This window comes from Gobio gobio (genome assembly GCF_949357685.1).
Source record: "Gobio gobio genome assembly, chromosome: 21".
Taxonomy (NCBI): domain Eukaryota; kingdom Metazoa; phylum Chordata; class Actinopteri; order Cypriniformes; family Gobionidae; genus Gobio; species Gobio gobio.
The window spans coordinates 634,281-660,270 of record NC_137117.1 but is presented as its reverse complement, the minus strand read 5'-3'; the positions used below and the strand labels follow the sequence as shown (position 1 = coordinate 660,270).

The following is a 25,990-nucleotide window of genomic DNA, read 5'->3' as shown; positions in this document are numbered from 1 at the left end:
GAGGTGAAGCGGTGTGTGTTTCTGAGGTGAAGCGGTGTGTGTTTCTGAGGTGAAGCGGTGTGTGTTTCTGAGGTGAAGCGGTGTGTGTTTCAGAGGTGAAGCGGTGTGTGTTCAGAGGTGAAGCGGTGTGTGTTTCAGAGGTGAAGCGGTGTGTGTTTCAGAGGTGAAGCGGTGTGTGTTTCAGAGGTGAAGCGGTGTGTGTTTCAGAGGTGAAGCGGTGTGTGTTTCTGAGGTGAAGCGGTGTGTGTTTCTGAGGTGAAGCGGTGTGTGTTTCAGAGGTGAAGCGGTGTGTGTTTCAGAGGTGAAGCGGTGTGTGTTTCTGAGGTGAAGCGGTGTGTGTTTCAGAGGTGAAGCGGTGTGTGTTTCAGAGGTGAAGCGGTGTGTGTTTCAGAGGTGAAGCGGTGTGTGTTTCAGAGGTGAAGCGGTGTGTGTTTCAGAGGTGAAGCGGTGTGTGTTTCAGAGGTGAAGCGGTGTGTGTTTCAGAGGTGAAGCGGTGTGTGTTTCAGAGGTGAAGCGGTGTGTGTTTCAGAGGTGAAGCGGTGTGTGTTTCAGAGGTGAAGCGGTGTGTGTTTCAGAGGTGAAGCGGTGTGTGTTTCAGAGGTGAAGCGGTGTGTGTTTCAGAGGTGAAGCGGTGTGTGTTTCAGAGGTGAAGCGGTGTGTGTTTCTGAGGTGAAGCGGTGTGTGTTTCAGAGGTGAAGCGGTGTGTGTTTCTGAGGTGAAGCGGTGTGTGTTTCTGAGGTGAAGCGGTGTGTGTTTCAGAGGTGAAGCGGTGTGTGTTTCAGAGGTGAAGCGGTGTGTGTTTCAGAGGTGAAGCGGTGTGTGTTTCAGAGGTGAAGCGGTGTGTGTTTCAGAGGTGAAGCGGTGTGTGTTTCAGAGGTGAAGCGGTGTGTGTTTCAGAGGTGAAGCGGTGTGTGTTTCTGAGGTGAAGCGGTGTGTGTTTCAGAGGTGAAGCGGTGTGTGTTTCAGAGGTGAAGCGGTGTGTGTTTCAGAGGTGAAGCGGTGTGTGTTTCAGAGGTGAAGCGGTGTGTGTTTCTGAGGTGAAGCGGTGTGTGTTTCTGAGGTGAAGCGGTGTGTGTTTCTGAGGTGAAGCGGTGTGTGTTTCAGAGGTGAAGCGGTGTGTGTTTCAGAGGTGAAGCGGTGTGTGTTTCAGAGGTGAAGCGGTGTGTGTTTCAGAGGTGAAGCGGTGTGTGTTTCAGAGGTGAAGCGGTGTGTGTTTCTGAGGTGAAGCGGTGTGTGTTTCTGAGGTGAAGCGGTGTGTGTTTCAGAGGTGAAGCGGTGTGTGTTTCAGAGGTGAAGCGGTGTGTGTTTCAGAGGTGAAGCGGTGTGTGTTTCAGAGGTGAAGCGGTGTGTGTTTCTGAGGTGAAGCGGTGTGTGTTTCAGAGGTGAAGCGGTGTGTGTTTCAGAGGTGAAGCGGTGTGTGTTTCTGAGGTGAAGCGGTGTGTGTTTCAGAGGTGAAGCGGTGTGTGTTTCTGAGGTGAAGCGGTGTGTGTTTCAGAGGTGAAGCGGTGTGTGTTTCTGAGGTGAAGCGGTGTGTGTTTCAGAGGTGAAGCGGTGTGTGTTTCTGAGGTGAAGCGGTGTGTGTTTCTGAGGTGAAGCGGTGTGTGTTTCTGAGGTGAAGCGGTGTGTGTTTCTGAGGTGAAGCGGTGTGTGTTTCAGAGGTGAAGCGGTGTGTGTTTCAGAGGTGAAGCGGTGTGTGTTTCAGAGGTGAAGCGGTGTGTGTTTCAGAGGTGAAGCGGTGTGTGTTTCAGAGGTGAAGCGGTGTGTGTTTCAGAGGTGAAGCGGTGTGTGTTTCTGAGGTGAAGCGGTGTGTGTTTCAGAGGTGAAGCGGTGTGTGTTTCAGAGGTGAAGCGGTGTGTGTTTCAGAGGTGAAGCGGTGTGTGTTTCTGAGGTGAAGCGGTGTGTGTTTCTGAGGTGAAGCGGTGTGTGTTTCAGAGGTGAAGCGGTGTGTGTTTCAGAGGTGAAGCGGTGTGTGTTTCAGAGGTGAAGCGGTGTGTGTTTCTGAGGTGAAGCGGTGTGTGTTTCAGAGGTGAAGCGGTGTGTGTTTCTGAGGTGAAGCGGTGTGTGTTTCAGAGGTGAAGCGGTGTGTGTTTCAGAGGTGAAGCGGTGTGTGTTTCTGAGGTGAAGCGGTGTGTGTTTCAGAGGTGAAGCGGTGTGTGTTTCAGAGGTGAAGCGGTGTGTGTTTCAGAGGTGAAGCGGTGTGTGTTTCAGAGGTGAAGCGGTGTGTGTTTCAGAGGTGAAGCGGTGTGTGTTTCAGAGGTGAAGCGGTGTGTGTTTCTGAGGTGAAGCGGTGTGTGTTTCTGAGGTGAAGCGGTGTGTGTTTCTGAGGTGAAGCGGTGTGTGTTTCAGAGGTGAAGCGGTGTGTGTTTCAGAGGTGAAGCGGTGTGTGTTTCTGAGGTGAAGCGGTGTGTGTTTCTGAGGTGAAGCGGTGTGTGTTTCTGAGGTGAAGCGGTGTGTGTTTCAGAGGTGAAGCGGTGTGTGTTTCAGAGGTGAAGCGGTGTGTGTTTCAGAGGTGAAGCGGTGTGTGTTTCAGAGGTGAAGCGGTGTGTGTTTCAGAGGTGAAGCGGTGTGTGTTTCAGAGGTGAAGCGGTGTGTGTTTCAGAGGTGAAGCGGTGTGTGTTTCAGAGGTGAAGCGGTGTGTGTTTCAGAGGTGAAGCGGTGTGTGTTTCTGAGGTGAAGCGGTGTGTGTTTCTGAGGTGAAGCGGTGTGTGTTTCAGAGGTGAAGCGGTGTGTGTTTCAGAGGTGAAGCGGTGTGTGTTTCTGAGGTGAAGCGGTGTGTGTTTCAGAGGTGAAGCGGTGTGTGTTTCAGAGGTGAAGCGGTGTGTGTTTCAGAGGTGAAGCGGTGTGTGTTTCAGAGGTGAAGCGGTGTGTGTTTCAGAGGTGAAGCGGTGTGTGTTTCAGAGGTGAAGCGGTGTGTGTTTCAGAGGTGAAGCGGTGTGTGTTTCAGAGGTGAAGCGGTGTGTGTTTCAGAGGTGAAGCGGTGTGTGTTTCAGAGGTGAAGCGGTGTGTGTTTCTGAGGTGAAGCGGTGTGTGTTTCAGAGGTGAAGCGGTGTGTGTTTCAGAGGTGAAGCGGTGTGTGTTTCAGAGGTGAAGCGGTGTGTGTTTCAGAGGTGAAGCGGTGTGTGTTTCTGAGGTGAAGCGGTGTGTGTTTCAGAGGTGAAGCGGTGTGTGTTTCAGAGGTGAAGCGGTGTGTGTTTCTGAGGTGAAGCGGTGTGTGTTTCAGAGGTGAAGCGGTGTGTGTTTCAGAGGTGAAGCGGTGTGTGTTTCTGAGGTGAAGCGGTGTGTGTTTCTGAGGTGAAGCGGTGTGTGTTTCTGAGGTGAAGCGGTGTGTGTTTCTGAGGTGAAGCGGTGTGTGTTTCTGAGGTGAAGCGGTGTGTGTTTCAGAGGTGAAGCGGTGTGTGTTTCTGAGGTGAAGCGGTGTGTGTTTCAGAGGTGAAGCGGTGTGTGTTTCAGAGGTGAAGCGGTGTGTGTTTCAGAGGTGAAGCGGTGTGTGTTTCAGAGGTGAAGCGGTGTGTGTTTCTGAGGTGAAGCGGTGTGTGTTTCAGAGGTGAAGCGGTGTGTGTTTCAGAGGTGAAGCGGTGTGTGTTTCTGAGGTGAAGCGGTGTGTGTTTCAGAGGTGAAGCGGTGTGTGTTTCTGAGGTGAAGCGGTGTGTGTTTCAGAGGTGAAGCGGTGTGTGTTTCTGAGGTGAAGCGGTGTGTGTTTCAGAGGTGAAGCGGTGTGTGTTTCTGAGGTGAAGCGGTGTGTGTTTCTGAGGTGAAGCGGTGTGTGTTTCTGAGGTGAAGCGGTGTGTGTTTCTGAGGTGAAGCGGTGTGTGTTTCAGAGGTGAAGCGGTGTGTGTTTCAGAGGTGAAGCGGTGTGTGTTTCAGAGGTGAAGCGGTGTGTGTTTCAGAGGTGAAGCGGTGTGTGTTTCAGAGGTGAAGCGGTGTGTGTTTCTGAGGTGAAGCGGTGTGTGTTTCTGAGGTGAAGCGGTGTGTGTTTCAGAGGTGAAGCGGTGTGTGTTTCAGAGGTGAAGCGGTGTGTGTTTCAGAGGTGAAGCGGTGTGTGTTTCTGAGGTGAAGCGGTGTGTGTTTCAGAGGTGAAGCGGTGTGTGTTTCTGAGGTGAAGCGGTGTGTGTTTCAGAGGTGAAGCGGTGTGTGTTTCAGAGGTGAAGCGGTGTGTGTTTCTGAGGTGAAGCGGTGTGTGTTTCAGAGGTGAAGCGGTGTGTGTTTCAGAGGTGAAGCGGTGTGTGTTTCAGAGGTGAAGCGGTGTGTGTTTCAGAGGTGAAGCGGTGTGTGTTTCAGAGGTGAAGCGGTGTGTGTTTCAGAGGTGAAGCGGTGTGTGTTTCTGAGGTGAAGCGGTGTGTGTTTCTGAGGTGAAGCGGTGTGTGTTTCTGAGGTGAAGCGGTGTGTGTTTCAGAGGTGAAGCGGTGTGTGTTTCAGAGGTGAAGCGGTGTGTGTTTCTGAGGTGAAGCGGTGTGTGTTTCTGAGGTGAAGCGGTGTGTGTTTCTGAGGTGAAGCGGTGTGTGTTTCTGAGGTGAAGCGGTGTGTGTTTCTGAGGTGAAGCGGTGTGTGTTTCAGAGGTGAAGCGGTGTGTGTTTCTGAGGTGAAGCGGTGTGTGTTTCAGAGGTGAAGCGGTGTGTGTTTCAGAGGTGAAGCGGTGTGTGTTTCAGAGGTGAAGCGGTGTGTGTTTCAGAGGTGAAGCGGTGTGTGTTTCTGAGGTGAAGCGGTGTGTGTTTCAGAGGTGAAGCGGTGTGTGTTTCAGAGGTGAAGCGGTGTGTGTTTCAGAGGTGAAGCGGTGTGTGTTTCAGAGGTGAAGCGGTGTGTGTTTCAGAGGTGAAGCGGTGTGTGTTTCAGAGGTGAAGCGGTGTGTGTTTCTGAGGTGAAGCGGTGTGTGTTTCAGAGGTGAAGCGGTGTGTGTTTCTGAGGTGAAGCGGTGTGTGTTTCAGAGGTGAAGCGGTGTGTGTTTCAGAGGTGAAGCGGTGTGTGTTTCAGAGGTGAAGCGGTGTGTGTTTCTGAGGTGAAGCGGTGTGTGTTTCAGAGGTGAAGCGGTGTGTGTTTCAGAGGTGAAGCGGTGTGTGTTTCAGAGGTGAAGCGGTGTGTGTTTCAGAGGTGAAGCGGTGTGTGTTTCAGAGGTGAAGCGGTGTGTGTTTTAGAGGTGAAGCGGTGTGTGTTTCTGAGGTGAAGCGGTGTGTGTTTCAGAGGTGAAGCGGTGTGTGTTTCAGAGGTGAAGCGGTGTGTGTTTCAGAGGTGAAGCGGTGTGTGTTTCTGAGGTGAAGCGGTGTGTGTTTCAGAGGTGAAGCGGTGTGTGTTTCAGAGGTGAAGCGGTGTGTGTTTCAGAGGTGAAGCGGTGTGTGTTTCAGAGGTGAAGCGGTGTGTGTTTCAGAGGTGAAGCGGTGTGTGTTTCAGAGGTGAAGCGGTGTGTGTTTCTGAGGTGAAGCGGTGTGTGTTTCAGAGGTGAAGCGGTGTGTGTTTCAGAGGTGAAGCGGTGTGTGTTTCTGAGGTGAAGCGGTGTGTGTTTCAGAGGTGAAGCGGTGTGTGTTTCTGAGGTGAAGCGGTGTGTGTTTCAGAGGTGAAGCGGTGTGTGTTTCTGAGGTGAAGCGGTGTGTGTTTCTGAGGTGAAGCGGTGTGTGTTTCTGAGGTGAAGCGGTGTGTGTTTCAGAGGTGAAGCGGTGTGTGTTTCAGAGGTGAAGCGGTGTGTGTTTCAGAGGTGAAGCGGTGTGTGTTTCTGAGGTGAAGCGGTGTGTGTTTCAGAGGTGAAGCGGTGTGTGTTTCAGAGGTGAAGCGGTGTGTGTTTCAGAGGTGAAGCGGTGTGTGTTTCAGAGGTGAAGCGGTGTGTGTTTCTGAGGTGAAGCGGTGTGTGTTTCAGAGGTGAAGCGGTGTGTGTTTCAGAGGTGAAGCGGTGTGTGTTTCAGAGGTGAAGCGGTGTGTGTTTCAGAGGTGAAGCGGTGTGTGTTTCAGAGGTGAAGCGGTGTGTGTTTCAGAGGTGAAGCGGTGTGTGTTTCTGAGGTGAAGCGGTGTGTGTTTCAGAGGTGAAGCGGTGTGTGTTTCAGAGGTGAAGCGGTGTGTGTTTCAGAGGTGAAGCGGTGTGTGTTTCAGAGGTGAAGCGGTGTGTGTTTCAGAGGTGAAGCGGTGTGTGTTTCTGAGGTGAAGCGGTGTGTGTTTCAGAGGTGAAGCGGTGTGTGTTTCTGAGGTGAAGCGGTGTGTGTTTCAGAGGTGAAGCGGTGTGTGTTTCTGAGGTGAAGCGGTGTGTGTTTCTGAGGTGAAGCGGTGTGTGTTTCTGAGGTGAAGCGGTGTGTGTTTCAGAGGTGAAGCGGTGTGTGTTTCAGAGGTGAAGCGGTGTGTGTTTCAGAGGTGAAGCGGTGTGTGTTTCTGAGGTGAAGCGGTGTGTGTTTCAGAGGTGAAGCGGTGTGTGTTTCAGAGGTGAAGCGGTGTGTGTTTCAGAGGTGAAGCGGTGTGTGTTTCTGAGGTGAAGCGGTGTGTGTTTCAGAGGTGAAGCGGTGTGTGTTTCTGAGGTGAAGCGGTGTGTGTTTCAGAGGTGAAGCGGTGTGTGTTTCAGAGGTGAAGCGGTGTGTGTTTCAGAGGTGAAGCGGTGTGTGTTTCAGAGGTGAAGCGGTGTGTGTTTCTGAGGTGAAGCGGTGTGTGTTTCAGAGGTGAAGCGGTGTGTGTTTCTGAGGTGAAGCGGTGTGTGTTTCAGAGGTGAAGCGGTGTGTGTTTCTGAGGTGAAGCGGTGTGTGTTTCTGAGGTGAAGCGGTGTGTGTTTCTGAGGTGAAGCGGTGTGTGTTTCAGAGGTGAAGCGGTGTGTGTTTCAGAGGTGAAGCGGTGTGTGTTTCAGAGGTGAAGCGGTGTGTGTTTCTGAGGTGAAGCGGTGTGTGTTTCAGAGGTGAAGCGGTGTGTGTTTCAGAGGTGAAGCGGTGTGTGTTTCTGAGGTGAAGCGGTGTGTGTTTCTGAGGTGAAGCGGTGTGTGTTTCTGAGGTGAAGCGGTGTGTGTTTCAGAGGTGAAGCGGTGTGTGTTTCTGAGGTGAAGCGGTGTGTGTTTCTGAGGTGAAGCGGTGTGTGTTTCTGAGGTGAAGCGGTGTGTGTTTCTGAGGTGAAGCGGTGTGTGTTTCTGAGGTGAAGCGGTGTGTGTTTCAGAGCTCGCTCCGCTGTCTCTCTCTCAGATGGGATGGAGCCGCAGCTGATCTCCACTGAGCTGTTGGCATTCAGACTCGCAGCATGACTGGCAGATTAATAAGCAGTTCATATTGACAAGCCGTAATGTGTGTTTAGATTGCGCTCCACTAGATGAAAATAATCCCAGTGTGTTTGCATTATGGCGCTGCAATCTACACAAGTGAGGTCAAGCTGGAGGCTAGGACTTGTAATGCCGCTTGTCAAATTAGTGGAAACAACTTGGAGGGTTGCACGATTTCAATTCAACTCTTTAAAGCGCAATTCAACTCCCTATAATGCTGCTTTAACCCTCTGGGGTTCTTCATTTATGGGCCACTCTCAGGACCTGCGGCTCAACAATGACCCAGAGGGCGGGATCAAGATAAAACACATTTGAGTAAAATCAATGAAATATATTTTTGTTCAATAATATTTTTTCTTTTCTTTTTTGGTGTTTTGAGATAATTTTATGATTTATAATTCATATTTATGCAATAATTATGACCCATTTTTTTCCCCATTGAATATAATTAAAAAAAAATATATATATATTTTTTTTTTATTATATTCAATGGGGAAAAAATGGGTCATAATTTTTTTATTTTTTTTATTAAAGCTGTATTTCATTTTAGAGTCAAGCCTAGGCATCATGAAAGCAATTTTTTAAATGAGATCGGTGCCATCCGGTGGACACATTGAGCATTTTTATCACGCAATAGCACATTTTTACCACTATAGTTTTATGTTTTACGTTTTATAGAAAATAAAAAAAAGCTTCATCGGAATGGTCCGAAACTTTGTGACTTTATTGGTACTTGGTATATGAAGACCCCCAAAAAAATGGGGACAGGATTTGAAAAGTCTAAGTGGTTGAAAAAAAAATAGTCACACTTCGTCAAAAATGACCCCCATAGGAAATGAATGGCAAATTGGCAAAAATTTTTGAGTTTTTTTGTGCATACAATCTACAAATCAGCCAGGATGCAGAAAAAAAGACTCAACAGTGAAGATCTCTAAAACATCAAGAGTGCAAAACAGACAAAAAAACTCACACACACACACAAAAACACACGCACACACAAATTAACACGTGCCATTCCAAAAGCTAATTGTGTGTGTGTGTGTGTGTGAGTGAGTTATTTTGTCTGTTTATTTTCATATTTTTGCCAATTTCCCATTCATTTCCTATGGGGGTCATTTTTGACCCGAAGGTCCTGAGTGTGACTATTTTACGACCACTTAGACTTTTCAAATTCTGTCCCCAATTTGTTTAGGTGTTCATATACCAAGTACCAATAAAGTCACCAAGTTTCGGACCATTCCGATGAAGCTACGATTTTTAACATTTAAAAAAAAAAAATCGGGTGAGAAATGACCGAAGAACCCCAGAGGGTTAAAGTTTCGTAATTTCGTCTCCTACATTTCCATGCATTCTTCCCTAAAAGTGTTCGGGAAGACCAAACCGTAAGTCGTACAGACTTGAAACTTTAAAGGATGGTAGTACCCATCTACCCATCCCGTCTACAGCGTCCCCAAGGCTCGCCCCCAATCGGCCTGATGGTGGCGCTACAGTGATCAAATGTAAACGGTCTGTCAAGACTCAAGTGTTTTATAACAGTGAAATCCTTGGCTCAAGACGAACGAAACACACAGAGTCTCGGATTCGCTCGTCACCCTGGCATAATTCTCGGATATTTTGGATTTTCTGACCGGAACCAAACCAGTACAGAAAGATTCCCTGGAGTCTGATCGTCAATAATTATCCAAAAAAGTTGAAATTTCGATTCACGTCCGTGACAGGACGGCAAAACTTTCAAAGTGGGCGTGGCCACTTTTACTAAAACGGCTATCCCTCTTGAACGGAAGGAGATAATTTCACCAAACTTGGTACACATATGTATGGGCTCGGTTTGTGGTCGTGTGAAAAAGGACGTGGCGACTGGCCACTTGGTGGCGCTATAAAATAAAAAAAAACTGAAAAACGACTATAGCTGCGCAACAGTCAGTCCGATTGGCTTGAAAACTGCCATGCGGTGTCTTTGTCCAAGGTGCCACGGTTGTTTTTAAGGACATTTGCGTATCACGAAAAACAGAGCCGGCGTCGGCCAATGAAGTTAAAGTGGTTAGACAAGGTTACGGAGGCCCATTAGAACGAAACTCACTGAATCAAACAGGCCCAATGATTTTCGTCCAATCGGCCTCCGTTAACCTTGTCTGACAGCTTTTTATCAGTTATCGAGGTTGAGCCAAAAACTTTAGGACTAGTTTATTAAAGTAGGTTTTTGAAATAATCTCCAATATTTAACGAACGGTTCGATTGACAGCGGAGGTCCAAGAGGCAAAGTTCTACCATATTGTGTGAAAAAAATGATGAAGCGTCTTTGCTTTTTTCACGTGCGTAAAGGAGTGTATATCACATGATTGTTTGCACATTCCCTGACATTGACATTCATGCCATATGGTACAGAACTACTCATTCTGAGCAACTTTGCCTCTTGGACCTTCGCTGTCAATCGAACCGTTCATTAAATATTGGAGATTATTTCAAAAACCTACTTTCGCAAACTAGTCCTAAGTTTTTGGCTCAACCTCGATAACTGATAAAAAGCTGTAAACCATATATTGTCCCATATATTGTTTTGGCTGTAAATGGTCTTTTCCATCTATAATCCAGGTGGTTACAGGCTTGCTGAATAAATCATAATGCCTTTTTACTAGCGGTTGTAATGATACCCTCATGTCACGGTTCGATACATATACCGATACTGAGCTCACGATACGATATTATTGCGATACAGTACACCAAGACAGGGAAAAAAGGGACTGTTGATTAAAATGCTCATTTTGGTATTACATTGGGGGTGGAAAGGAATAGGCTTGAACTTGGTGTTGGTAACCCAATGCACAGGACAATGATGACACCAGAACAAAAATAAGCTGAAAATACAGAATTATTTAACCTTTTACTGGTAACGTAAGACATTTGGCATTATTAGGACCCTATATACTAAAATGACGCTAATCCAAACCACATGACTGCATCCAAATAGTCCTCTGATCAAGGACAGTCTGCTTGTACATGGCTTTCTTAACGGCAACTACTGATTGGTCAAATTTGAGAATGTGTAGCTTTGCAGGTTGAGTAGGATCTTCAGTATGTGAAGGGTGAGTTTTTACCTGTGTGTGTGTGTGTGTGTGTGTGTGTGTGTGTGTGTGTGTGTGTGTGTGTGTGTGTGTGTGTGTGTGTGTGTGTGTGTGTTTGTGTGGGTGGATAAATCAAAGCTTCTCTCTCTGCTACTCCATAAAATATTCACAAGGACATTTTCTTCCGCTGTGAATGCAGAGCCCTCGCTCTGAGACTGGAGAGTCCAGCCGCTGACGTTCATCCGCCATGACCTTTCACGAAAGCGTTGTTTTGAGCTCTTGCGCATTTAGCTGTGGTGTTATTTCTGAGTCTAGAGAAGCGAGAGGGTGTTGGTTTGTTACCATACTCGACATATGTAACGCTGTGGAAACGACGCAGCGAGTGGAGTTAATGTAAGTGTGTGTGTGTGTGTGTGTGTGTGTGTGTGTGTGTGCCTGTGGGTTTGTGAATGTATGTTTATTTATCCACCTGATCCACACTCAACCTGCTTCCCCGGCAGACGGCTTCATTGAGCGTCTGGGCCCGCGCTTGAGTCCTCTGGGAACGCTGACCGCTTTACAGAGAGATTGTGCTATTGTGTTTGTGTTTCACAGGTGGAGAGAGAAAGAGATGTTGAGTGATGCTGTCTTTCATGTGTCTCACTGATGCATTTCACTCTACGTTTCAATTTGGCCAATTCCAAACTACGTCTTGGCGCCCTTGAAGGCCACTTCAGGAAGAGGGCACCATTTCTAGGGATTGTCCCAAGTGAAAGTGAACAACTGAATCTCTTTTGAATCCCTTCCACAAGGCCGTTGGTGAAGGGAACATGCGTCGGGAAGTCATTTTATCATGCCGAACTACTTCCTTCCGCCACGGATTCACTTCTCAAGTTGACCGTTTAACAGTTGTGACCAAGCCTCCATTACTAATTCTAAAACGTCACTTGAGAACTAGTAGCGAAGAAAGAAGTCGCTTCCTGATGTTGTGCAAGCCTGCATGATGGCGCTGTCCTTGCAGTGGTCTTTGAAGGTCAGATGGTCCTCAAGGATTACCCCAAGAAAATCTGAACTTGACGGGATTGTTGTTGATGAACCTAGCTGAAGCGGCAGGGAAGACGAGAAGCTCCGTCTTTTCAAGAAGAAGACGTGACAGAATTCTTTATTAAATTCATAATAGACAATAGAAGTACAGGAATACTGGATTCTAAACACAGAAATGCCACATTATTATGAAGACCTTGAAGCAGATGTGAAGGAGAAACACACACACACACACACACACACACCTCATACGCTCAAGTGTAAGGGGCTTTTCTCCTTCCATTAAAAAATAATGGCTAGTGCGGTGAATGGGATTTATATACATAAACCTACCAACATATGTGGCATAATTTTTTGACTTTGAAAAATGTTTTTGTCAGATAATATCTGTTAATGGGAACGCCATCATTTCAAAAAATAGCAAATGTTTTGCGCAAATCTCTAATGGAAACACGGCTAGCGTCTCTCAGTTTGGTCCTCGCGCTACACACGTCTCACACCGCACAAATATTATGTCAAAGTGCCTGTCTTTTCGAGTATCATCGTAAACATATTGGGCTATGTCTTAAGCAGTGGCAAGGCCTTCTCTGCTGGCCTAATCACTATCAGAATCACAGACTTAAATTTGAATATATTTTTTCCATAAATGTGTGTTAAATTATTCCCAATAGTCTATGTTCTTAACTTTGTAGCTTTTTCTCTTGGTTGCGCTGCTTCCAGTAGTGTATGTTTATGTTAGAGCTTTTATCCAATCATATTTCAGCCATCATGTGTTGCCAGGTCAAAGAAATCTGCCTTGAGGCCTTCAGAATCTATATTGCGGGCGCCGCTAGCTTAAAATGAATGGCAATGAAACTTTGCGCTTTAACCAATCAGATAACCACTCCGATTTAATCAGCCAATCAGATTTCGAGTTGGTGACAGCGGGGCAATCTAGCTGGCGTACAATAACGTCAGCGTTTTCACGTCCTTTGATTGGATGGTCAGAGAGCGTACTAGTAGCCTAGTCAGAATAACCAGCAAACCGCACAAGATAAAACATCTGTAGTTTTAATAGCGTTTTTTCAAACCCCAATGGCTGACGGAGGAGAAGAAATGAATGTATTAATTAACATATCTGTCAAAATTCCCGCATACTGCCTTCTCCAGCTTAACGCACAGTCACGGAACGCTATTCCATCTGTCCCGGGGAAAAACCAACGGACTGTAATGTATACCATCACTGATTTTGAAGTCCCGCAGATCTCCTTGATTTATTTGAGAGGACGGGTCAGCTGCAAACATTGGCATGTTTTTTGCACAAATAATCATTTGGAGCAAGTTAAGCTATAATACTTTTTATTTACATTTTTATATCCTACAGTCAACCCTGGGCTGGCTAATCCGTGCCCCGTTTTTTCCATGATGAATGTGATTTATTTTTTTCTTGTAAATGTATGATCGATTTTTTTATTATTATTATTTTTGTTATTAATATATTATTTACAACATTTTCATACTATTAAAATATAGTTTTGTGGGGTTTAAATGTAAAAAAAAACTTTGTATTATCTTTGAACCTCATACTCTTGGTTAGATTTTTCAAGAACCATTTATGCTGTTACGTTTTCTTTCGGGTAAAATATGCACAAAAAAACGCACAATTTGCTTTCGTGGTCGGAGAACTCAAAAGGTAACGTTAGCCTACTACACAAATGCTCGGAAAACCCGGAGCGGATCAATGCTTCTGTTAGATATGATGCATGTGGCGCAGCTGTGGCTGCAGTGGAAGGAGACTTGTTGAATTGTTTCAATTGGGTTTCCTGCGTTAATAATTCTTAAATTGTTTAATCCTTTAATCATTCTCGCTTCATGAGAGACGCAACGCCCTGTTATACTGCGTTTCTGTATAATATTAATGGTTTCTATAGCCGTGGCGTCATGATGATTTTATTAAGAGGTGAATTAATTCAGGTAGGGTACCACTGAAGGCCTAGGTGTGAAATGCACGGCCCGCTACTGGTCTTAAAGGGTTAGTTCACCCAAAAATGTGTCATTTATGACTGACCCTCATGTGGTTGGACACCCGTCAGACCTCCGTTCATCTTCAGACACAAATGAAGATATTTTAGTGTAAATCTGATGCTCTGAAAGGCCTCCATTGGCTCAACTTTACACTCTCAAGACCCTTAAAAGACACTAAAGACTAAAGTTACAAAGTCCATCTCACTACAGCGGCTCTACAATAACTTTATGAAGACGAGAATAGTTTCTGTGCGCAAAAAAACCCTAAATAACGACTTATATAGTGATGACGATTTCAAAACACGGCCTCATGAAGCTTTGAAGCGTTATGAATCAGTGAGTTGATTCAGCGGTTCAGAGCGTTATGAATCAGTGAGTTGATTCAGCGGTTCAGAGCGTTATGAATCAGTTAGTCGATTCAGCGGTTCAGAGCGTTATGAATCAATGAGTCGATTCAGCGGTTCAGAGTGTTATGAATCAGTGAGTCGATTCAGCGGTTCAGAGCGTTATGAATCAGTGAGTCGATTCAGCGATTCAGAGCGTTATGAATCAATGAGTCGAATCAGCGGTTCAAAGCGTTATGAATCAGTGAGTCGATTCAGCGGTTCAGAGCGTTATGAATCAGTGAGTCGATTCAGCGGTTCAGAGCGAATCAGTGAGTCGATTCAGCGGTTCAGAGCGTTATGAATCAGTGAGTCGATTCAGCAGTTTGAAGCGTTATGAATCAATGAGTCGAATCAGCGGTTCAAAGCGTTATGAATCAGTGAGTCGATTCAGCAGTTTGAATCGCCAAATTTCAGCAGTTTGGCGGTTTGACACACATCATTGATTCACGTCATTGATTCATAACGCTTCGAAGCTTCATGAGGCCGTGTTTTGAAATCGTCATCACTATGTAAGTCGTTATTTAGGGTTTTTTTGCGCACAAAAACTATTCTCGTCTTCATAAAGTTATTGTAGAGCCGCTGTAGTGAGATGGACTTTGTAACTTTAGTCTTTAGTGTCTTTTAAGGGTCTTGAGAGTGTAAAGTTGAGCCAATGGAGGCCTTTCAGAGCATCAGATTTACACTAAAATATCTTCATTTGTGTCTGAAGATGAACGGAGGTCTGACGGGTGTCCAACCACATGAGGCTCAGTCATTAATGACACAATTTACAGTTTTGGGTGAACTAACCCTTTAAGGGAACGTAGAAATGAAATTTGCCAGTCACCGCCAGCGTTTTTGGTCATTTTCACAAGTTTCATGGCCCACAGAATATCTTGTATGAATATCTGCTCATGCAATATATCAAAAGAAAGAACAGAGCCTCTGCTTTTATTCTAGCGTCATGTATTCTTTTTTTATCAACACTTGAATGTGAGTAAGTTTCGTGAAAAAAGCTAAATTTTGAGCAAAAAGCCATGAAAGCCTTGTTTTTGTCAAAGACTGCACAGATGAGATTCAGAACGATGATCTAAACACAGATGGAGTAGATCAAGTTGCACCTCAGTCCTAGAGCTCGTCCTGGGTCGACATTTCATTCAGTAACATTAGGCAGTTTTGATTTATATGCTGTTTATGATCGCGTTATTTTATATATGCATCTGCTTACATATTATATTACTTGTTTCTGCTTCTTCTTCGCCTGTGTTTTAATCAGGAGATTCAGTAATCTTTCAGAAGATGTGTTATAGCGACCCCTACCGTATAACAGTTAAAATACAGAAAGCCTGAAATTTCCGTCAATGACGGGGAAAGAGTTACAATTTCCCATCCAGCTTTTTTTATGCAATATCCTAAAATATGCATAGAAATATGTGGATGAAAGCCCAGAGTATCCACTGCCTCCTTGCACTACTCTCGGCTGTTGTTAAAAAGTAATAATTATAATAAAAAATACATGGATGTAGACCCTGGTCTCTCACTCACTGCCAAACACTGTTGCATTTCACTGGCCCCGTCCCAAACGCTGTCCTAAATCCTTGCGCATCCACACTTCAGTGACATAATGCCGCATAGTAGTCCACTATAGAGTGTGCATTTGGGACAGAGCCACTGTCTCGCTGCATTACCGCCACATCTACTGTAACGTTTCACTGCAGAGGCTCATGATGATCCACACACACATTTCAGCCTGCAATGAGCGCTATAGGAACAATAAAAACCTTTTGTTAACAAATCCAGAGGTTTATTAGTGATTTGTGAGTTCCATATGCTTTATTGCATTTACGGCATTGCACTATATTTGATCATTTAGCATCAACATACTTCCCAATTGATTTAATCACAGTACATGAAGTTGTATTGTATTGCAGTGTTCAAAAATGCAAATGAGGCATAATAGTGCAGAAATTTGCAGAACAGAAATCTGAACATTGGATGAGTGAACAACAAACCCTTCTGTAAAAACCTTCAGAACATAGATAGGAACAAATCTGTAAAGTTTGATGTAAGCACTACTGAAGTTAAAACTTTTAACCCTTTAACCCTCTGGTGCTCTTCCTTTAGGGGTTGCATTGGTCGTCTTCCGGGTCATAAGTGACCGGACACCTAAAAATGTAACTTCCTCCACCCCAATAAAACCAATGCCATTTATTTTTCTTCAATAATATTTTTAATTTTGTATTTTGAGATGATTTGATGGTATTTTTTAATATTTATGCAATAATTATGGTCTATTTTTGCCATTGAAAATTATACAAATTTTTTTTTTTAATTATTGCAGTATTTCAGTTTAAAATAGAGACTAGGCCTTCAAAATATTTTTTTTTGAAGGCAGATTTGCGCCCTCTTTTGGAATTATTTAAGAAATCCTGCAACCATGTGTGTGACCACTAGAGGTCTCAATGGAGAGGCTTGAGGATTCACTAGTTCTGTTTTGAACACATTTAATGATTTTTTTTTTGATGGATTTGAATATATATAAAAAATCTCAAAGACTATTTATTATAAAGTTTTAGATATTTTTGTGTTTGTTTTTTGTTAGAAATATAGATTTTTTTCTGTGAATTTGTGTTTTTTGCAGATTTCCCATTCATTTCCTATGGTGTCATTTTTGACCGAAGAGCACAAGTGGGAGTATTTTTTTTACGACCAATTAGCATGCTCGAATCATGCCCTCCATTTGTTTGTGTGTTTACATCCCTAATGCTAGAAAAGTCTCCAAGTTTCATATCATTCTGATGAAGCTGTGGTTTTTAAAAATTCTAAATGTGGTTCATAGGCTCAGTTTTTCATAGGTGTGTGTGTGTGTGTGTGTGTGTGTGTGTGTGTGTGTGTGTGTGTGTGTGTGTGTGTGTGTGTGTGTGTGTGTGTGTGTGTGTGTGTGTGTGTGTGTGTGTGTGTGTGTGTGTGTGTGTGTGTGTGTGTGTGTGTGTGTGTGTGTGTGTGTGTATAAGTGTGCGTGTGTGTGTGTGTGTGTGGATGTGTCAATATCACACTCTTGATGATTTAGAGTGTCACCCCTTTAATGCTGTGTACTTTTTTCAGCATTGTGGCCGATTTGTAGATTGTACACACAAATATTCAGAGAATTTTTGTGTTTTTGCCGATTTCCCATTCATTTCCTATGGTCGGTCATTTATGACCGAAGACAATGAACGCTACCTTTTTTTTAACGACCAATTAGCATGCTCGAAATCATGAACCCAATTTTTTTTGTGTGTGTTTACATACCTAATGCTAGAAAAGTCACCAAGTTTCATATCATTCCGATGAAGCAGTGATTTTTAAAAATTAAAAACAGAAAATGTTCCAGTCAGAAATTACCGAAGAGGGTTAAAATATATGCATTGCAATTGAAATCTACAGACTCTAGTAGATAAACACTTAAAGGGATAGTGCACCCAAAAATGAATAATTTACTTCATTTGCTGAACACAAAAGCTGATATTTTGGAGAATATGGCTAATAAAACAGTTGATGGGCCCCATTGACTTCCATAATATGAGAAACAAAACACTTTTGGTTACTGACTTTCTTCAAAATATCTTCTTACGTGTTCAGCAGAACAAAGAAACTCATACAGGTTTGGAACAGCTTGAGAAAATGATGATTTTTGGGTGAACCATCCCTTTAAATGTGTATTTTAGATGCTTTCTTTCCACTTGTTATGGAAGCAAAATGGCCCAGAATCTCAAAAACAACAGTTTTGCCTGTAGTGTCTTTCCTTAAATGTTCTGCAAATGCTGCTCTTTTACAAAATACAATGCATGTCTTGGCCTACTAGTCATCTCTGCTTCGGCCCAAATCAGTCGGAGTCTGTTTTAAATCAGCATTTTCAGGGCTGATTCATGATTTAACAGCCTGACTGTTGTTTTTCAAACATCTGACCGGTTCTCCTGTCCGCTTCTCCGCAGGTGGTGAAGGTTGCCGGAAGCAACATCTCCCACAAGCTGCGTCTGTCCAACGTGAAGCCGTCGGACGAGGGCACGTACGAATGCCGCGTCATCGACTTCAGCGACAGCAAGCTGCGCCACCATCGCGTGCGGGCGTACCTGCAGGTGGAGCGGGCGGAGGGCAACGGGGCTCCTCCATCCCACCAGGGGGCGACGTCGCAAGAGGATGCTCTGCAGTCTGACCTCCACAAGCACCAGCCGGCCCACCACGCTCACCACAAACCCGGCCGCGAGCTCAGGAAGAGGTCCGCTGATGACAGTACCAATGACTGCACGGAGAGCTGTGCACTTTAGGGTCCACTCATCTTCATCACGACCCCACCCGAGAGCCCCAAACCCACATCATTCCTTACCCCTGAAGCTGGGATAGTTCATCCAAAAATCCATTTTCTCACCCTCGTGTCATTCCAAACCCTTTTGACCGACTTTCTTATGTAAAAACACTTGGGGCCAGATTTACTAAACAGGGCAAATTACCGTGAGAGCGCAAAAAAGCGCCAATGGTAGTGAAAAGTTCAGCACGTGATCTACTGACGGCGCGCCAGTGAACCCTCTGGGGTTCTTCATTTATGGGTCACACTCAGGACCTTCGGGTCCCAGAGGGCGGGATCAAGATAAAAAAGATTTGAGTAAAATCAAGGAAATATATTTTTGTTCAATTATATTTTTTATTTACTTTTTTGGGGTTTTGAGATAATTTTATGATTTATAATTAATATTTGTGCAATAATTATGACCCATTTTTTCCCATTGAATATAATAAAAAATGTATATATATGCATTGTGCATTTTTATCACGCAATAGCACATTTTTACCACTATAGTAGCTTCATCGGAATGGTCCGAAACTTGGTGACTTTATTGGTACTTGGTATATGAACACCCAGAACAATTGGGGACAGGATTTGAAAAGTCTAAGTGGTCGTAAAAAAAAAAATAGTCAGACTCAGGACCTTCGGATCAAAAATGACCCGCATAGCTAATGAATGGCAAATTAGTTTTTTTGTGCATACAATCTACAAATCAGCCAGGATGCAGAAAAAAAGGACTCAACAGTGAAGATCTCTAAAACATCAAGAGTGCAAAACAGACAAAAACACACACAATTATACACACTTATACACACAAAAACACACGCATACACAAATTAACGCGTGCCATTCCAAAAGCTAATTGTGTGTGTGTGTGTGTTTTTTTTTTTTGCACTCTTGATGTTTTAGAGATCTTCACTGTTGAGTCCTTTTTTTCTGCATCCTGGCTGATTTGTAGATTGTATGCACAAAATAACTCTGTATTTTCATATTTTTGCCAATTTCCCATTCATTTCCTATGGGGGTCATTTTTGACCCGAAGGTCCTGAGTGTGACTATTTTACGACCACTTAGACTTTTCAAATTCTGTCCCCAATTTGTTTAGGTGTTCATATACCAAGTACCAATAAAGTCACCAAGTTTCAGACCATTCCGATGAAGCTACGATTTTTAACATTTAAAAAAAAAAAAATATTTGGGTCAGAAATGACCGAAGAACCCCAGAGGGTTAAAGAACACAGCCGAATAATTTCCATAATGACCAACACAAGCTTTATAAGAACACTCGCGGGCCAATCTTGATCATGTGACACTGTTACTAGTTCCTTGAATTCGCCGCAAAATGAATAACATCACTACGAGATCTAATGGGATGCGTTCAAATTAGGCGCAAAATTCTGTTATAAACCAACAGCGCTGATGTGGAAACCAGGAGAAACATTATGCCATGAATGAAGTTATAGATAGGCGTTTCAATCCACAAATCGCCAACATTCACCATGGATTTAATGTAGTAACGCCAAAGTCCCTTTAAGACAAGTCATTTCACTCGGCGGCCATCTTTAAAACGCCTCTCGGGCATGCAGCTCCTATCTCTTTGAATGAGGAAACATCAAATTCTCCAAAACTCGAAGGCTCGTCAGTTGAACCAACTGGTGGAAAAGGGGTAACAATGGTTCCAGAATGCTCCCAATTAACTGGCAAACAAGCAAAAAGACATGAAATGACCACTATAACCAGTAGATGGCGGCAGAGGAGCACTTACTGACTTATCAGCCATTTCCTCTCGCATGTACATGTAAAGTAGGAAGTCACAAAGACTCAAAATCTTTTCTTCAAATTGTGACCGACGTACACAGAAAACAAATAAAGAGCGCATCTGCATATCAATTCAAGCTCAGTGCGTCACTGTTACATTTCCAATAAACAAACATGTAATATTATTAGTTAATGCACTTATTAAAGGTGCACTATGTACAAAAACGTTCAGTAAAATATCCAGAAACCACTAGGCCAGTGTTACATATTTTGTTCAGTTGAGTACTTACAGTATCCCAAATGTTTCCAACTATTTGTAAATCGTGAGAAATTGCTATTTTAACCAGGGAACCGGGATGTGTGAGGGCGTGGCCTGTTGATGACATCATATCTGCGTTTCTTTTATTCTGCAGAAACGCTTTACTCTTGTGTGTTGCGCTCATCTTATTAACAATCGCTCCTTCTTCTGCTTCAGACTACAGTAATGTTAATAATCACATCCATCAACATGATTTCTGCCCGAGTCCTATCCCGATTCTTTCCCACCGGCTGAGGTGAAGACCACATGTCCCAAGATTCTTGCCGTCATCAAACTACGCCTTTGTTTTGAACAGACGACCTCTAGCGGACGGAAAAGTTACATAGTGTACCTTTAATGCAAAACAACAAATAATGGCGCAAACACCAGTAGATTGACAAGTACAAATCTTAGTAAATCACCAAATACTCTCCTCCCATAAATGTAGCATCTGAAAGGGAAACTCCTACAAATGCTTACGCAATAAAGTCAGCCGCAAAAATATCCCTGTCCACGCCTTTCCAGCGTTTTATCACTGTGCATCTTTAGTAAACGCTGACAGTGGTTTTTAACGCCAAAAGAGTAAAGCTGTTTGTAAATCTGGCCCTTAAGCTTTTAGTTTAGTCTAGTATTTGTCTTTTATTTTATCAGCCCCTGGTCAGTGTCTACTTTAGACCTTCTGCTAAATTATCATTTTGTGTTTTATTGAAGAAAGTGAGTCAAACTGGTTTTAACGCGAGGGTTGAGGGAATAAATAAAAACATAGTTTTCCTTTTCGAGTGAACTATCCCTTTAAAAACTAATGTATATTTCTGTATAAAACCGAAGGTAGATGTCTGTTCAGAACAGCGAGTGCATGTGACAAACGTTTCTAATAATATTTGCCAATGAGCAAGAAACCAAATTGGACAGTTGATTTAAACTCTTTGGTCATTCTTAGTTTGATCAGATTCATGGTTTTGATACGATGTAGACGACTAGAAGCGGCAGAACAAACGTGAATGTTTGAAATATTCTTCATCGGGTCTAAACGAAGACATTTACACACCGTAATATTACTATCATTGTTTACATGTATAATGTTACAAGCACCAGTCTGAGGGGTTTTCTGGGACTGGCATCACCGGTGGCACAAGTGCCAGCTTTTGCAAAATATGTTTCATGAAGCTTTTGTGTCAATGGAAGGATGGTGCGCACACAATATTACGATGTTTTGTGGTTTTTACGCAGCTTTAAAAGATCTTGAAAACACTCACAGTATGTTCAATGGTATTTATGACAGCTTCGTTTCTGGTTTCTTTAATTTTTATGGTTTGATTCAAATGTTTTTTGTTTTTGTTTCTGGAAGTAATACATGTACAGATTGTGTATATTACGATAATCAAGACTGGTTTCACCTTCAATGTATGCCTTTATCAAATAAATAAAAACATTGTACATTGATCATATCTTTGTGTGCTATTAATACATGATTTTTCTTGCTTTTTTATTAAAATAGTGTTAAGTAGCCTACTATGTAAATCCAAAATTTGATATCTTTTAAAAAAGGCGCCACAGACGTGACATCATATTTCGTCCGTTGCTTGACGTTTTGTGACCGCCCCTTTAACGGTCAAAGGGCGGAGCATCTGACGCACAATCTGACTAGTGATGGGTAAACCTGCAAAACAAAAGGTGTATTTTTCTGTAGATATCCGTAAATGACAAGTTCCAGAAGGAAGGAGAGTGAAAGAGTTGTTTCACAGGAGTTTTGAAGCATATCTTCCAAAGGTAAGCCGATTGTTTGCAGTTGTATGTAGTTTCGCGATGTACATGGTCGCAGTGTTTAGGCTTATTCTGTGTGCGCGCGCACGTGGCATTAAGGCAATTCACCTGAAGGATTCTGTCTTGTATTTGCTACAGACAGATGTTGGGCGCTCCCCATTAACATATAGAAGTTTAATTGTGTCTTTTATCATGTTGTGGTTTAATTCACACAACAACAAAAACACTTTAAAAGTACTTTCAAACCAAGTAGTCAAGCTACCAGTGGCTCCTGAGCATACATTTAGGTGGGGCAGATTCTGGGCCTTAGCGCAAGTTTATGATAAACATTTATAGGCCTAAGCTTTATATTGTAATCGCTTAACAACACACACAAACTTTTGACACAGGTTGCTATTCAGTCATGAGGTTGGCCACAGGCTTTAAAGGGATAGTTCACCCAAAAATGAGTTTACTATTCAATGACTTCAATATTTTGTTGTATGAATATCTGAACAAAAAAGTTGTATTCTAGCTTCATGTATTCTTTTTTATATTTTTTTATCAATACTTGAATATGGTTAAGTTTCATTTAAAAAAGCAATATTTTAAACAAAAAGCGTTTTTGTCAAATCAAGTTTTTTTGACATTTCATTCAGTAACATTATTGGCAGTTTTGATTAATATGCTGTTTAATGTTGATGATCGTGTTATTTTACATTATTTTATTTCAGATGATGTGCCCCTAGCGTGCAACAGTGAAAACACGTAAAATTCTGTGTTTGGCAGGGAAGCGTTTTCTCACTAATAAGGCAACCCTCTACAGTGTGAGTAAATCACCTGCATATGCGGGTAAATCTTCACTCTGGGCGATTAATTAATATCTATCATTAGCCATTAGGGCTGTCACTTTTGTAAAAAAATCCTGTTCGATTTTTGAGACACAAGTGTTCATTGAATCGATTCTAAAATCGATTTTAAATGACGTTTTCATTTTCAACGCTAAATATAGCCTACGCCAATCCACAGACAACTAACGGGCATTAGGATGAAAGTAAAGAGGGCGCTTGAGACGCACAAGTCAGCAATATTTCTGATGATTTATTTTGTGCACAATGACAAACAGGAGTGCAACATTCTGGGGAAAAAAACATTAAGCAGAGTGGACTGCCATAACGTCAAAGAAAAACATTAGCTACAGGCTTTAACATGGCTGTGTTTACCATTATAAATTCCACAACAACAACAAAAAAATTGTAGCCCGTGAAAAGAGGTTGAAAATAAAGCTTAAAAATTTACTAGCCTACACTGAATGTGAAGTTCGTGTGGATAATAATTTAACGTAATTATTCAACCGTTCAAAATGAAACTTTGAATGAACTTAGCTTGCGAACAGGCCATGTGTTTTTTTTTTTATTGACCGTAACCGACACTTAGGCTCTATGCGGGCGTTACTGATGAAACGTGCAAATAAGGCTCTATTACAAATTATTGGACAGGAAAACAAGTCTATCAACATTTTCGGGGTCCAGAGCAGAGCGTTTTTTATTCACTATATGCCGAGCTGTAGAGAAGACGCGCTCCGACCGACTGATGTTCCAGCGACACTCAGGTACTGCCAGCTGCGCAAGCTGGGGCTATTTCAACTGCCAATCTTCACCACAAAAGTGGGTCGCTGTCAGCTGTGAATTTCGTTTTATATAAATTGTTCCTTAATTTTAATCAATTGTTTTATTTACATATTTGGTTAAAATCGATTCCCTATTTTCGTTTTCGAAACTTGTGTTGGTTGGTCCGATAGATCGTGCAATCGATTTTCGAACGTAAAGTGACAGCCCTATTAGCCATTGGCTAATAAATTCTCCGATTTTACTCGCCAGTGTGTGTGTTAGATGCTAAGAATAAGTTAGCATAAATATATTTTTACTCGCTGAACACTCTCCGCTTGAGAGTTTCGCTCTCGTCAAGCGATCTATACGATTTCAAATCAGCTCATCTGACGTACCGTAAACTCTACTGTGAAGAACTCTGTCACTTTGCTGAGCGCACGAGAGTCTTACATACCACGCAAAATCGACGCGCTACATGTTAACAATAGTCTTTTATTGTATTTTCCTGTCAAAATAATGAAAAAAATGAAAAAAAATTGAAATTATTCAGCTTTTAAGAACAAGCAGAAGATATGTCGTTTTTTTTACAGTAGTGGGCGGAACTAATACGCAAACGGCAATCTCATTGGCTGGCGCTCATCTTTTCCTGTCCCTGTTTTGATTTCAGCAAATCAGTTTGAGCGAATACTGTCAATGTGATTAATATTCATGAACCCAGCAGCTCATCAATCCTTAGTACGTTGTATATTGTTATTAGTAGTAGAATTAATAGTATTATTATCTTTTAATAATATAATATAATTACTCAGGGCTCGACATTAACGCTTGTCTGCGACAAGTGGATTATTTGAAGGGGCAAGTGAAAGAGAACAAGCTGATTAAAACAGCAAAAAATAACTAGGGAATCCAAAATGCAACAATAATTCTGCGTTAATTTAGTGTAATTGGTGATCGATGGTGGATAATAATATATTGTATAATGAACTGACGGTAACAAGGTGGCGCTGTTGAGGCTCGCACAGCCTCTCGAGGAGAAATCACAACAAATGAGCACCGCTCATACAAAGAAACTCCGTTAACATGCACGGTTAAAATGACAAATTGTGTAGATTTTATATTTCTAACATATGATACAGTTAAGCAACATCACAGAACCAAGAGTGCTGTTTTCCTGAATACCATCACGACTGAAAATGACACTGATTTCATACATTAAGTTACTTACATTTTAGATGTAATATTCACTGTTTTTGTTTGATTTCAGCAGCGAAAATAGTTCCAAACAAAGATCACAGCAGAACCATAACGCTTCTCACAGCATCAGTGTGTGTTACTGAATGATTCAGTGTTTGAATAAATCGGTTGAATCAAAGATTCAATGACCTATTCATAAACGACTGCCTCATTCTTGAATGAATCGTTTCACTGAATCGACTCAATGACTCACTCATTAAGACGGTCACCTGCTGCCACCTGCTGGTGGTTTAGTTTATTTCTTATTTGTATATTTTAAAACATATTAAAATATTGTTTTTGTGTAAATTATTTAATTTGATTGGTAACAGCCTATAGTGTCTTATTCTAATTTAATTTCTAGATCAAATTTAAAAAAACTAATTATAAACTGAAAGCTGAAGCATAGCCTATATTTAATAGGATTATGAAAATGCCCTTTATAAAAGGTAAAAATATCACAAATATGCAGATTTAAATGTGTCAAAGCTGATTGAACACTTGTGAGAATATTGCTTCAGAATAAATTATATTTACAACACACACACACACACAAATAAAAAATCCGGACACGCAAATATTTTACTCGGACAAGAGAATGACAGATTGAAGATTGACACGTGATCCGGCTTAATGTCGAGCCCTGAATATAATTACTATTATTTATTTTTTTACAGAAACACCAACAATATCTTAAGCACCACCACCAGTCCAAAGTTCAGTTAAATGACAAATATGCATTCATACATGGTTATAGTCGGGGAGCCAAAGTCTCAAAAATGGGTTGAACCTGACATGGTCTGCCATACTTTTTATTTGTGTTTTTTCTGTTAACTTTGACCATAAGAACCAATAATTGGAGGGTCTGCTCTGCCGGAAATATCGCTAAAAAAAATTGTGGCCATTTTAGTGTATGCACCCTTTATTTTTTTATCAGAAAAATTATTTTTTTCCTCAAATCCTCAGTGGGTTGGGTAGGCTGTTAATAAATGCATTCCAGATACACAGAACACATGTGCTGACAACATCCACTGAAAAAATAACTCTTAAAACACATTTCTACATGATTTTACATCAATTTAATGCAAAAAAATAGGCGTTTTCTCACTTTTTTTTCCCAGTATTTTCATTTTTACTTCATTGGCAATCAACTATTCCCCCAAGTTATGACATCTGTCAATATGCCATTCTTTTCACCAAATAGTATACTCGTTCCACAGAAACAATTATAAAAATCCAACCAAAATCAATTGATCTGTGATTTCACTACTAGTTGGCGATCAACAAGCTCAGATCCTCAATAGCATTTTAGGCTACTCTCAAAATTCCGAAAGACATACTGGATATTTAACATGGTTGTTAA

General features: G+C 42.4%; 1 protein-coding gene across 1 annotated transcript in view; it reads right to left on the bottom strand.

The window, feature by feature from the left end:
- tti1 (TELO2 interacting protein 1) overlaps positions 1-25,990 on the bottom strand; it is a 58,917-nt gene that overhangs the window by 622 nt on the left and 32,305 nt on the right. The window lies entirely within an intron of this gene.